Below are 14998 nucleotides of genomic sequence, written 5' to 3' on the forward strand. Positions count from 1 at the left end.
GCTGCACCACTCCCATTCCTCTCCCTGTGCCCCGTGGTCCTGGCCCCACCCCACCTGCTGCCTTGGACCTGTAGGGCTCCAGGGGCTGCTGTGGCTCATGGTTCCTGTACCCCCTCTGGGGACTGAGCTTCCCCATCCCATCCCAATGCCCCTGTCTAAATTTAGATGCTGCCAGCCCCTGACCTATGCCCTCACCTGTGTACATAGTTAGATGCCAAGTTTTCATTTCCCACAAAGTTTAAATGTAACAGTAAAATGTTTATTTTTTTCACCAGTCCCATGTCCCTTATGAATGCTAGGAGAGCTGTGAGTGGCAGATGTAGGGAAAGGGGCCTGTATGGGGAGCAGTGAATGTGTGGTAGGGGTCACGATGGGGTGTGCCTGGGGGAGGGCTATTAGAGCCCCTGTGCGAAAGTCTTGCAGAGGGCCTTCCGGACCAGCACCCCATGCCTTTGAGCCTGATGACATGGGACAGCAACTGGCTGCTCATAGCCAGGGCCAGTCTTGTCAGCCCATTACTGGAAAAAGAGCTCATCCTTACTAGCCGCCCTGTTGTGGAGAGCGCAGCATGCCCCCACAATGATGGGCACATTCTAGAGCCCAACTACCAAGGAGGCACCTAAATGTGCACTCTACCAGACAGTGGGCCTGGTTCAGCTGGGTGTTGAAAAGGTCCTGTTGGTCTGGGTGACTAGTGTAGCACAAGCCATGGGTGCAGGAGGTGCATGGCATCAGCCACCATGCACAAGGGCATGGTTATATCTCCAAACGGGAACTTCCACAGTAGGATGTAGGTCCCCTCCTCCACCTTCTAGCCAAGCCCCCAGTTCCTGAACACCGCTGCATCGTGGGCTTGGCCCAACCAGCCCATGCAGATGTCCAAATAACGTGCCATCGTGTCCATCAGGGCCTGAAGCCCCAGAGGGGGTAGTCCTTCCTGTGGATAAAAAACAGCATATGCCATGGACAGGAGCATGGATGGTGATATGGGTCCCATCCAGTGCACCGCAATAGTTGGGGAACCCCAGCAGAGTGAATCCAGTGACACTTGTGTCAAGTTCCCTACAGTGGGCAACCCTCCATAGAAGCACAGCCTTGATCCTACTACTGACCTGCATGGGATGGAGAGCACACGCAATCGTGAGCATGTGGCAGCATGCTCCAAGCCCTCCTGTCCCCAAGGATCCTCCTTGCCTGGGAACCCCATTTTTGTTGGTCATGCAGAAGTTCTGGAGTCAGCAGGTGTAATCCAACTTGCCCATCACAAGCTGGTCCCCACCACTCTGAGCTGGTGGGATGGCTCCATAGGCTCTGAGCACCTGGGGGTCAGGGTGTAGACAGGGCCCCATGGGGGAGGCCTGCAGGACTGGCTGGAGGGAGGTCACCTGCTGGAGGAGGTGGAGGACAGCAATGACCATGGTGGCCAGCAGATGGACCATGGTGTCAAGTACGTCCTCATCACCGAGCTGCTGGGGATCCATGAGGCTCTCCATTGGGCATCTGGTCTCTGCACAGGATCTGTTGTGCTGTGTGCAGCAAGGCAGGCCTCAGTGCATGCAGGGAGCGGCTGGCCGGGAGGGCTCTTTCAAGGGAGCAGCTGGCCGAGGCTTCCAGAAGGGCTTGGAAGCAACACAACCCTGTCCGTGGTGTTTGCTGCTTTGTTCTTTCAAAAGAGCAGCCGGTACTGTGTAGATGCACTCTTGAAAGACCTGATTGAAAGAAGATCAATCTGCTTTATGTGTGGAAGCACTCTGTCAAAAGGAAATCTTCCAGAAGTACTTTTCAAAAGATCACTGTAGTGTATACATAGCCTTGGTCAGTTCTCCCACTTCTAGCTGCGGCGAACCACTGATGCATGAGAGGAAAGTTAAATAAAATCCCAGAACATAAGTACAGTAGTGCCTTGCTTTACCAAAGGGTTGTGTGCCCCTGTGTTGGGGCGGGGAGGGGGCAGCTGGGGAGGGTTAAGCCTGGCAGTGGGAGCGGGGCAAAGCCTGAGGTGTGTTAGGGTTGCAGGAGGGTGGAGTTAAACCAGAGCTGTGCGCAGCAGGGGGTGTGGGGGTTGAGCTAGAACCACACATGGAGTTGGTGAGCAGGAGCTGTGCTCAGTTGGTGAGCCAGACCACACTGAGTTTGAACCAGGGTCATGCATGGGGAGTTTGAACTGGAACTGCCCTGGGGCAGGGTGTTTGAACCAGGGCAGAAGTAGTGAGCTGCAGCCCTGCTCAGGTGCTGGGCCACGGGGGGATTGAGCCAGACTGTGCTTGGGTGGTGAGCTGGGGGTGGGGAGCAGGGGACAGTTGAGCCAGAGCTGTGCTTGGGTGGTGAGTTGGCAGGGTGTTTGAACTGGGGCTGGGAGTCGAGCCACAGCCATACGTGAGGGGTGGTGAGCCAGAGCTGGGAGAGCGGGATTTTGAGTTCTGTTTAATTCACTCAACTCACATTAATGCAACTCAAAGTTGTGCATTTCAAGGGATTACTGTAGTCAATTGCGCTTCAGAGGAAAAAAAAAATTCCATCCTGACCTTTAAGGGTAACCTAATGAATACCTGAAGCATAATATTTGATTATACACATGATCTTAAATGGAGAGTTGTGGTGTGGGTAATCCAGAGAACTACAATGTTTTTCAAGTATTATAATTAAAAAAAAAATCTTAAGTTTTACAAATACTTGTAATAATTCTTCATATTTACTTTTATGCAAGAACAACTTCTCTCACTACTTTTCTCACTGGTGCAATGCAACTCTTCAATCTTCTCATCCCATTTGATTTATACTCTTACTTCTGACTTATCCTTGCCGTCTAAAATGTATGATACATACATGCAAAGGTCAAAATATTAGTAGACCATTTTAAAACCTAGTTTCTTATGTAAGGGTTTATTTTTCAGTAATCTCAGAAGCATGTGTTATTTTGACTGCTGAATGTAATTTTGCAAATGTATTGGGGAGTGGCTTCAGGTAAATAGAACAGGTAGTTATGACTCAGGGACTCCATTGTGACAACTGGCAAAGGGCACATGAGTGAATAGAGCTTTACAGGGCATTACCTAACCGGTATCCATGTTGGATATTGCATAACAGGTCTCCAGAGGGTGGTATGTTAAAGCTTTTTTAGGAGTCAGTTGCCCACTGATTATCTCATAATCATTTGCAAAAATGTGTATACAAATATTGCGTTATGTAAATATAATGAATATTATGTTCTTAATGCATTGCAATTAAGAAAGATCACCAGGATATTACATACCTTGGAGATTTTCCTTTAGGTGGGAGGTAACCAATATCTAATCCCTGGCTTGAATTTGTATATGGTATGCCTATTTGAATATTGAGCCAAGAAAAATCTGCAAGAGGGGAAAAATCTGTAGGAAGGAACAAATAGAGGTGTCCTGTTCATAAGGAAAGGCAAAGAATCAATCTGATATAGCTTGCAGAGCAATGAGACATTAAATCCTTCATCTGGTAGGCAAATTGACAGCTTTCATGTCTCAAAATTAGGCTCATAACCCATATGTCTGTAATGGATTGCAAGGGGTTTGGATAAGCAATATTTTGTTAGACATGAGTATCCTGCTATGAAAATCAAGACTGTAGAATGAATGCTATAATTTGGTTTTCTGTGTAACTGTTTCCATCACTACTTCTTGCTATTATTTGAACCTCTATGCTTTGTTAAACACTTTTTTCACTAAGTGCTATAAGTAAAGCAGAGCAGTAATTGGAGGTATACTGCTTTTTTGGAAGCAATGGATTAATGAATACTGGGAGTGTGTGGTTGAACATTTAAAGAATATCCTCAGTGGGCTCAAGAATTGGAACATACCTGTTGCTAACCTGCAGAGCAACAGCAGGTCTAAGGCATAGAAGGCCATTTTTGTGTTGCAGGAAGCTGGTGGAGTTGGGGAGCTGACCCACAGCAGGCACAGATGGCCTTTCTTATGCCAAGGGCAGAGGATAAGGAGGTGCCTCACAACCTGGGTATCCATGAGAAATGTCAACATTCAGCAGTGTCTCTGAAATCACTTTAAGATATTAGAATAGGTTTTACTGAGACAGGAAGTGTGAGCTAGGACCTAGGTTTATTCCCAGTTTTCTTAATTAAGTATTCAATCCAATATTTAGATCCAGATGTCTAGCTTCCTTAAATTTGGGACCTGTTCTGGATACTGAGTTTTGGTTTCTCCCCATATAAAGAGTAGAGACATCTTCAAAATTTTGATCTAGCTTTCAGTTTGGTTTTCAAACATCTCAAAAATGTAGGGGAGTATAGATCCAGGGGCTTACTTCAAGGCTCCTCCATTATACATCTGAAAAAGTACAGCTGTCTTTAACTTTCTCTAGACAGCTCTCAGAGATGGAAAGAAAGGAACTCAGTTTAAATATCTTACCTAAAATTCTGAAGAATTAACAATGCACAGTCCAAGTAATGTAGTAGTTTCAACAAGGAGCATGCACTGAAATCCTTTGTTTAGTCCATTGTGTTTATAGAGGTGGGGAAATACAAAACCAGCATCTATTGCACTGCACAAGAGCTTTGTGTTTCCCATTGTAACAAAACCCCAGGCTGCATCTACGCTTACATTCCTCTGTCGAAAGAGACATGCAAATGAGGGACATCAAAAATGCAAAAGAGGTACATATTTACATATCTGGCACTTCATTTGCCTATTTCTTTCAAAAGAGCTTATTTTGAAAGAAAAGCAGTGTAGATGCAGCCCTTTTGAAAGTAACCCCCCCATCTTTGAAAGAACCCTTCTTCCCATAAAAAAAGGGAAGATGGATTCTTTCAAAGATGGGATTTACTTTCAAAAGAGCTGCATCTACACTGCTTTTCTTCTTTCAAAAGAAATATGCAAATTAAGTGTCAGATATATAAATATAAACCTCATCTGCATATTTATTTTATTTCCCTTATTTGCATACCTCTTGACAGAAGAATGAACGTGTAGACACAGCTCCAGGCTTGTCCTTGTGGGTCCCTGCACTAAGTGGTAGTTTAAAAGCAGCCTTGGATCACAGGGTCATTCTCATCATTGGCTAGTCCAAAAATGCAGTCTTTTGGGGAGGAGGCTCACTCCTAATCCACCCCCACTCTAGAGCTGGCCTGGTGCATGGGGTGGTCTGGGGGGAACCCACATGTCCTGGGTTCTGGCCTAAGGACCCTAGGCAGCTGTGGCAGGAGGGGCTTTCCTCCCTAGGCCCTCCTAGTGCCACAGTCCACCTTCTCCACACCGCTGAGTACCTTCTTCTGACAACTACAGTTCTTCTCCCTTGAGTCCTTCTCTCCACAATCCCCATCTGTCCTCTCGCCTTCCTGGGAAAAGCCTTTTTCAAGCGATCCACAGGCCTTGATTGGCTGCAGCTGCTTAATTAGCCCCAAGTATTGTCTTACCTTGGTGCTGCAGGCTGATACTTCCTGGGCCTTAGTGCCTGGGAAACAAAAGCACGCACCCAGCTGCCTATATATCTCCCCTCCCGCAGGGTGCCGTTGGCAGGCTCCTGCAGCCTACAGGCTGAGGGTCTGCCCCAGGGAGCCTGCTTGTGGGGCTCCTGTGTTGGGAGGTGGGTTTTGGGGTGACAGGCAGCTTTGGCTGCTGCTGCTTCTGGCCTCCCCTGAGGCTGCTTTTTTGAGATTCTCTTAAGCCAGCATTCTTCCCCCACTCCCTGCCATTTTGTAGGCTGCTTTCTCCCCCCACCACCACCCCTTCCAGCTAGCTCCTGGATCTGCTGGGTAGGCAGTGGGGGGGACTCCTGCACATCCCACTGCAGTAGTAGGAGACAGTCCTCCATCTTGTGCTGGGAGTAGTGGTTTCTCCTGTGTTCCTTTTCCCGCTGCCTTTCCCTCTTCCTCCCCCTGCCGCACCCCCACCTGGCCAGGCCTTCAGCCTGGCAGGTGGAGGAAGGGTATCCGCCTCCTTCCTCTTTCCCTCCCTCCCCCTGCTTTTATTAATTCCCCCACCCAATGTATCATTTGTCCCTGTCTGCCACGGCCTCAGTCTCCACTGGGGGGTTGTCTGGCAATGCCGCCCTCCATCCCCCCTCCACTATTACTCCCCCCACCTCCATGGCAGCGGACCCATCCAAGGCTGCCGGACTGTCTACCTCTATGGCGACCGAGGGCGCAGGCTCTGGGGCACCTCCTACCCGTGCCGCAGCATCCACTGCCGACCCTGCCCCGAATCCAGCTCCCCAGTAGGGCAGGAAGGGCCAAGGGACCAGAAAGGGCAACAGCCCTGCTCAGAAGGCCAAACCTTCTGTGGCAGGGACTGCCACCCCTGCTGCAGATATACCCACTGCAGCTTCCTCTTCTTCCCACCCCCTTGCTCCCTCCACTGATCCTGGGGGCCCTGACTCCCCAGCCCCCAGGTCGTATGCCCAGGCAGTAGCCACCTTGCATCCTACCCCTTCCACCTCTGCAGGGAATACCATCCCCAACAGCTGCAGCCCCTTCCCACCCTCACCAGGAGTCACAGGGTCCATTGCCTCCTGGTGTCGGCCTCGCCCCATGTGGAGACCTACGTGCAGGCGATGGCATGAGTGGTGGGGCCCGGGGCCGTGGTGGTGGTCTCCCATATGTTTGGGAAGATTTTCTCCTTTCTGGAATAGGAGGCCGCTGCCCAGGAAGCAGTGGAGAGGGGCTTGGTGGTCGGAGGAGTGCACATGCACCTTGAAGACCTGGGCATGCAGCTTGTGTTTTCCTCTGTCCCTCCCTTCTTCCCCAGTTCCACCCTATTGCCGTTCCTCACCACCCTGAGACAGCCATTATCAGTCTTGAGTCCCCTCCCTCTGGGCTGCAAAGACCACACCCTCAACCACGTGCTCTCCTTCCGCCAGCAGGCGCAGAGCCAACTGCCGCCCTGCGGCAGCGCAAGGCAGGGCCGCCACAGCGGGGACTTTCCTGGTGCCTCATCAAGGTGCCCAGTACCAGGTGTACTATACCCTGGGGGAGGCCCGGTGCTTCATGTGCCAGGCGGCAGGGCATGTCCTGAGGGACTGCTGCCTGGCCTGGCACGGGGAGGAGCCCAGGACCCCTGACACCCGGAAGGGCGCTGGCCATGGAACCGCCAGCACCCCTATCACTGTGAGTCCTGGGACTGCCCCTCCTCCACCCACCACGGGGAACACCATCGCCACTCAGGCGCTGGAGGACACATGGGCAGCGGCTCAGAGCGAATGCGCAGGCGCCGATGCCCAAGTGGGCACTCAAGTTGGGCCTGTGGAGGAGAGGGCAGCAGGGCCAGTGATGGGACTCAGGCAGGGCCCACCTCAGGGTGGGTTGCTCCCTTCCGTCACTGTCCCCCGCTCCTTTTCCTTCCTCCTCTCGCTGCTGCCCTCATCCCCTGGCCCTTCCTCCTCTGCCGCCCAGCCTGCCTCTTCGGAGGGCTGGGTATTGGCGTGGGGCAAAAGGAAGAAGCGGAGCATTCGTGCCCGGCACTCCACCCTGTCTGAAGACGGGGTGGATATGCCGTGCAAAGCACTCAAGAGGGCTGCCAGCCCCGATCCCCCCACCAGACCCCCGGCCATTGACCATCAGCCAAGTGTGGCTGAGGCCGCCACGGTGGCAGAAGAGAATGCTACTCCTCCTGCCCTGGAGCCCCAGCCCAGCGAGGTGACAATGGCCGACTCTGAGCCCACACCTGCCTTGCACTCTGCAATGGCCAAACTCCCCTCTTGATCCCAGGACATCACAGGGTGCAACCGCTTGCCCGGCTGGGACTGGTCTCTCAGCCGTGGCTATTGAGCCTTTGGACGTCCTGGGTGAGCTCGAACTCCACCTATACCCTGACTCCCACAGCACCCCTCTGCCCCATCAGGGCCCGCAGCTGGGAGCGGCTGCACTGCACCTTTAATCTTCACCCCCTGAAAAGGGCCCCCCTCCTGATGCCGCCGTTGTCCATACTCTCACTTCAGCTCCCCTTCCCATCGCCATCTCTTGTTCTGCCCCTGCCCCACCCCCTTTTCTGGCCAGTGTCCTGCCCCAGTACACAGCTGTAGTGATTGCTAATATTTTTCAGGTCTGTTGGTGTCAGAAACATAATTTGAGGGGTTGTTTAATGAGTCATGTAGCTCATAGTCCTTGCATTTTGGCAATAGTACAAATGTGGCTAAAGCATAATGACATCCCTGATAGATGGCTGCTTAGTTCAGCCCTGAATGATAGTTCTACCATTCCCATTTTTGGAAATACCAGATTTTCAATACAATTTGCTGTTAGCATGCTGTAAAACATATTGCATAAAAGCAATGTTTTTCAACATTTTTCATCTGAAGACCCCTAGCAGATTTCAAATGGAGGTGCAGACTCCTTTACAAATCTTAAACATTGTCTACAGACCAACAAGAGTCTCTGGAACACAGGTTAAGAACCCCAACATACAGAATATGAATGGAAAGAACAAAAATCTAGTGTCATTTAGTTAAATTAACCACATGTAGACACTGAAGCAGCACCTATTTTCAAACTTGTTATCCTGGATAATTAGACAGCCAGAAACTAGGAACGAGAAAGCCAAATTGATGGTTATATTTTGTACATGCTCTTTTCCCCTCTTTTTTAACTCCTTTGGAATTATTTTCCCCGTTTGAACCATTTTGTTTTGGTTTTTAGGTTTCCTTTCAATCTCTAACAGATTAGGACAGAGGCAATTGGTGCAGGGATGCCAGTGGGAGCACTGGCCTTGTTCACCCGTTCTGCCCATGCTCCACCCCATCATTGGCCATGCGCCTCCCATTCCCACCTGCATTCTGCCCAGGCTCTGTCCTTTCCCTGCCTATGCTCCCCTCCCCCTACTCATCCCATGCCCACCTATTCCTGCAGAAATGCTGCACTGCTTTGGGGCGGGGGGAAGTTCTGATGGTGAGTGTGAGGGAGGGACTGATGCCAGGGGTGCACATGACCCCCTGTGTGCCCCTCCACAAATCACCTCTGGATTAGGATATTTTTTGTGGGTTTCATATGCACAGGACTCTCCTTAGTGGAAAAAGAAAAATGTTTCTCTTTTCTACTTCAGATACTTTTTTGCTAAAAGTGTTGATTAAAAAAAGCTTCCTACATTTAACAGCTCTTACCATGCTTTGGTTTTTAGACATGTCTTACTGTGGTGCTTTCAGTCTTTTTAATTTAATAAAGAACATTTAACACACCCTAAGCCCCAGTGTTAGTGCAAGAGGGGAAAAGTTGACTGTCTTCGATTGTGACAGAGTGTATTGTTCCTGTGGACTCCAGAATGATTAGGAAGAAGGATGGGCTGGGATGTCCGAAGGTTTCAGTTTAAGGCTATGTGTCAGCAGGAAAAGGTTAATGGACAAGGACCAAAATCACTTGGAGCCCATTAAAAATTGCCTTTCAGCATATGACTCTAGTTTGGAAGAGGGTGTCTTAACCAGACTTTTTTTCTGATGATGCCGGGCCACAAGCTGATAATGTACTATGTTAAATGGCCCCACATAAACACATTTAACTTTTATGAGTATCAGCTATAGATAGCAATATTTTTCCATTTCCAAAATATAACTGATTTGTAGTATCATAGCCAATGAGGTTAATCTGAGGCATGACTTTTGTTAGCTGAAAATTCTTTTCAGACTGTGCCAGTGTTTTGACCCCAATCTGTTGTCAGTGGATTCCAATGAAATAAGGAAGAAAATATTTCTACCAAGAGTAGCATAGTTTACCTACTCTTCTGAACAGCTTTCAGCAGGTTGAGAGACTCCATAATGTATTTGGAAATGTGATTTTTTAAGTGATACCAAATGTTCTGTACTGCACTCACATTCGCAGATGCAAAAAATGATATACATATTGTAGTCAGATGTAGTCACCGGTGTTGTGCTCTGGCATCTATTCTGCTGCCTTTGATTTTGATAACATTTAGCTGTATGCATGTGCTCTCCGAATGCTGTGCAGGCTCTGCAGTTGGCCCACATTGCAGACTTCTGAGAGTCCCCCCAAAACCAGAAATCAGTTAAGGTATGAAGGGACTGGAACCAGATTTATTATCAAAAATGTGAGGTCTCCAGCACCATGGCTGTCTAACCCATATGTCAGCAGTTTGCACTAGTATATGTGTATGCCATGACAATGGCTTCGGCACAGTTTAGCAGAAGGGATCTTCCGCTTTCCCCTGGCTGAACAAGACAGCCCCTCTGAGATACTTTTATACCCTGATACAAACAAGTTACATCACTACGTGCAACCCCCAAATGTACTAGGTTAACACCTGCTGTCGTAACTAGATACCACCCATTATCTTGTACATGGTTGTTCGATCAAAACAACACTATCCATCATGCTGTCATCCCTACCCTGTGCTGAACATGGGTCAGTATGTCCCCTTTATCTGTGGGGAGTGTACTGGTACCAAGTTAGATGTTCTGTTCCATCTTCTTGGAATGTTTATGTGTATGGCCAGTTCATGGTGCTAAGCACATGTTTATCAGCAGCTCTGTCTCTGGCCACATTCTTGTGAATCAGACCTGCTTAGCTGTCAGTTTAGCTTTTTGCTTTATGTTAGCATAGTTAACCCTATGCTGTTCAGGTCTTAGGCCTCAAGTTTGCCACCAGGCCTACATTGTCAGGCCCTCTTATTACTACATTCCCCCACTATTTGTCTTCTTATGGGGAGGATGTTTACCCATTGTTCCAGGAAAGCATAATGCATAGACTGAAGGTGACCCAGTGGGCTAAACACTGTTATTTTGCCACCTTAATTTCCCAGTCCACACATTCATGCCCCATCTGTCTCAAAGTCTGCAAATTCCCTTGTATGACTGATGGACAGATTTTATTTGCCAATTTTGATTAGTCCCTTGGAGTGGGTCTGGGAATGTTAGGCCCAGGACCATAACAGCTATGTGCAGCTGGATGTGTTTGATGGTAAGAGACGGCCTTAGCCATTGTACATTTATTTGAGAACAAGGGCTTTAGTCCTGAAGATAAATGATTATAACTGCTTACATGGAACTGATATAAATCATCAGAACTGGTGAATAGGTGATATGCATGGGATATTGCTCTGTGAATGGAGATATGAGCTATCTCTATATAACATGAAAGTGAGTAAAAAGTGTATTGCTATGTGAATAGGGATATGAGACATGTCTATATAACCTATGAATGTGAGCAAAAGTTGGAATTATGAATATAAACAACATGAATACTTATGACTACCTATTAACCATCTGTGTCTAGCCTCGGTTTTCTCTTCACATCCCAGATTTTACATGTGCCTAATCCCTAACATGATGATTTTCCATAATGGCATTGTTGACATCCAATTCCATTCATTTCCTAACTCTGTATGGAAATCTAGCCCTTTTAGATTGCCTGTGCCTGTAACAGAACATTCCCAACAGGGTCACTACTCTGATGGCTTGAACGCCCATTAAAATAATGCTTAGGGACCACAACACTGGATGTAAAGTGACACCCTCTGGGATGGCCCACCAGGGTGTTTCCACCTCTCTGCACACTTTCTATTTGCTCTGTCTGCTGTTGTATCAGCTGCACTATGGGTATTAGGTGCTCTTTTGTTCTGGCTAGCAAATTATCTATGTCCATCTGTAAATGTTTCACAGGAGGGAGCAATCAACCAACAGATCCTGCAGGTGTCCAGGAGGAGTGAGCATTTCAGTAGCGGTATTAATACTATTTGTTGGCTGAAAGGCATGGTAGCCAGTTCAAATTGTGCTGGTAATGGGTGCACAAAATCCAATATAGTTAACCCTATGCTGTCCTGGCCTTAGACTTAAAGTCTCACACGAGGCCTGCATTGTTGGGCCCTCTTATTACTATACATACAACTAAATTATATGTTTTTATTAAAGATTAGGTTTTCTCCTTGTCTAAAATGCATTTGTAGAATACCAGCTAAATATTCTGACCTTGGGCTTTACCTTGAACATAATCATCATTCACTTTTTGTTTAGTACCAAAAAGCTTGGGCCAAAATTTCCAGTTTGTATGTCTAAAGTTAAAACATATGTATCCATACTTAAGAACCTGTTCATCTGCCTGATTTTCAGAGATGATAGGCACTCACAGATCTCAAACAGAAATAAACCGAAGTACCCAGTTGACCACGACTTTATGAAATTTAAATGAGATTTTAGATTTTATTTTGTTGTTTGTTTAACTCCACCATGAAGCCTCTATGAGCTGTATGCCAGTCCCAAGCCTGGATGAAGGAGGGGAGTTGGTCAGATGTGTGTTGATGCACTGACCGTCAAACAATATGAATGAGATCTGATACCAGTACAACTAAATGATAAAAGATGCCGGCTCGGACATCACCTGGATAAACAAGGTCCATGACACCAATCAAGTGATCGGGGTTGGGTCGATAAGTTGGCTGCCTAAAGAAAATTACAACTAACACGTATGCTATCCATTGGAACATGGAATGTCTGAACACTGTGGGCAACTGAAAAATTAGAGCTGCTTCCAAAGGAGACAACGAGATACAGATGCGATATACTTGGAACTGGCAGAGATGCGTTGGATGGGATCAGGAGAGAGATGCAGTTGCAAAGTCATGTGGTCAGGAAACTAAATGAAGCCTAAAGTAGGAGTCGGCTTACTTCTTAGCAAAACAGCTAGAAGAGCATTATTAGGATACAAACCTGTGAGTGCAAGAATGATGGTAGCAAGATTCGAAGCAAAACCATTCAACATCTCAGTCATTCAGGTGTATGCACCCACGTCGGACAGTACGGAGGAAGAGATTGGAATATTCTGTAAAGACTTGAGAAAGATGGTGGAGGAGATACCAAGGGAAGATGTGTTGATCATTGGAGGAGATTGGAATGCGAAGGTTGGAACAGATAATGAAGGTTGGGAGAGAGTCATGGGAAGGTTTGAATATAGAGAAAGAAACGAATGAGGTGAGAAACTACTAAAGTTTGCTACAGAGCATGGGATGGTGACCTGCAACATGAGATTCCAACAAAAGGACTGTAGGGAGTGGACATGGCAATCGAATGACGGGAAATCCAAGAACGTGATAGATAATGATTTTGATAGGAAGAAGACGGATAACATCAGTACAGCAATGCCAAACTTTTCAAGGAGCGGATATAGACACAGACCACAATCTAGTGATCGCAAACATCAAGATAAAACTCAAAAGAAAATGTAAGACACAGTATAAGAAAAGAAGAGACATGGCAAGGCTATGTGAGGAAGAAACAGGGAACGCATACAGAATGGCGCTTAGAAGATTTAGAATATCGTCACAGAGAAAGACCTACATAAGAGAGTCACAGGGATAGCCATCGCTATAGAAGAGGCAATTGAGCAGACTGTTCTGGAAGAAAAAAAAGATCAATAAGAAGTGAAATTCCCAGGAGACACTGAAGTTGGTTCAAGAGAAGAGAGCACTGAAGATCAGAAGAGGTGTCTCTGAGATGGCAGAAAAGCAATATAGGGTGAAATGCAATGAGTTAAGGAAAGCAGCCATAAAGGATATGGAGAAATGGTTAGAGGAGCAATGTGAACATATAGAGAGGTATTATGGTGAATGTAAGACCAGGGAGGTGTACAAGACAATTAGGATTATTAATAGAAAATGCCAACCAAAGCAGACGATGATCAAAGATGAGAACGAAGAAGCGCTCATGAACAGGGAGAAGATTGTGCAGCAATGGACGAGATATTGCACCAGTTTATACGAAGTACAGTTGGACCCAAGTGTCTCAGAGAGACTGACTGAAGAACTGAAAGAGATATCTCCACCAAGCATCGAGATTGAGACCGATATTTCGAAGGAGGAAGTAGAAAAAGTGGTGAAACGACTAAAGAACAACAAGAGCCCTGGAAATTATAAGATCACAGGAGAGATGATTAAATATGGCAGAGAAAGCATGATTCAGGAAACACACCAACAATGTAATATAGCATGGAAAGAAGGGAAGGCGCCTAATGAATGGGCAAGATCTGTGCTAGTGACAATACCCAAGAAAGGAAGTACATTGGAGTGCAAGAACTACAGAATGATTGCCCTAATGAGTCATCTAGGCAAGGTGCTGATGATGACACTGGCTGAAAGACTAAGATCACAGATAGAAGAACATACAGCAGATGAGCAAGCGGGGTTCAGAAAAGATAGAAGTACCATACAGCAGATATTGGCACTAAGACTGATAGTAGAAAAAGTTCGACCAAAGAACAAGAATGTATACACTTGCTTCATCGATTTTCAAAAGGCATTTGACAGTATAGATCAGAAAGTGACTTGGGCAGTGTTGGAGTCATATGGAGTGGATAGCAGACTGATACAGTTGTTGAAGGATATCAATGACAATGCAGCAACGGCGGTGAGAACATGCAGGGAGTTGGAAAGTTGGTTTAAAACAAGTAGAGGTATGAGACAAGGAGATCCAATATCGCCAAGTATCTTCATCACACATCTGGAGAGAGCAATGGACAAGGTCAAGGAAGAGGTAGAAGGGATATCTGTGCATGGGAAAAGAATTAACAACTTGAGGTTCACGGATGATATAGTTATCATTGAGGAAGATGAGGAGAAGCTAGCAAAAACAGTGCAGGTGTTAAATGAAGAAGGGAAGTGGTACGGACTGATTATGAACATCGATAAAACAAAAGCAATGGTACTTGGAGATAAGGAAATAGGAAGGAAGATCAGTGTTGATAGTATTGAACTAGAAAATGTAGAGAAGTTCACTACCTGGGGAGCAACATAACGCATGATCTAGACTGTAAGAAGGAAATAGCAACTAGAATAGCAAAAGCAAGAGCAAGTTTGAAGGAGATGGGTAAGCAAAGCAATTAGCTTAAGAATGACGCTGAGTGTCTTTAAAACATGTATTCAGCAGCATGTTGTATGGATGTGAGACATGGGTGATAACAAAAGATTCGAAAAGAAGAATATTGGCGTTCAAAAGGAGTTGTTATAGAAAGATTTTGAGAATAGGATGGATGCAGAAAGTCACCAATGAGGAATTAAACAGAAAGATACAGCTGAAAGAGAACCTA

This window comes from Carettochelys insculpta, chromosome 13 (assembly GCF_033958435.1).
Source record: "Carettochelys insculpta isolate YL-2023 chromosome 13, ASM3395843v1, whole genome shotgun sequence".
Lineage (NCBI taxonomy): Eukaryota > Metazoa > Chordata > Testudines > Carettochelyidae > Carettochelys > Carettochelys insculpta.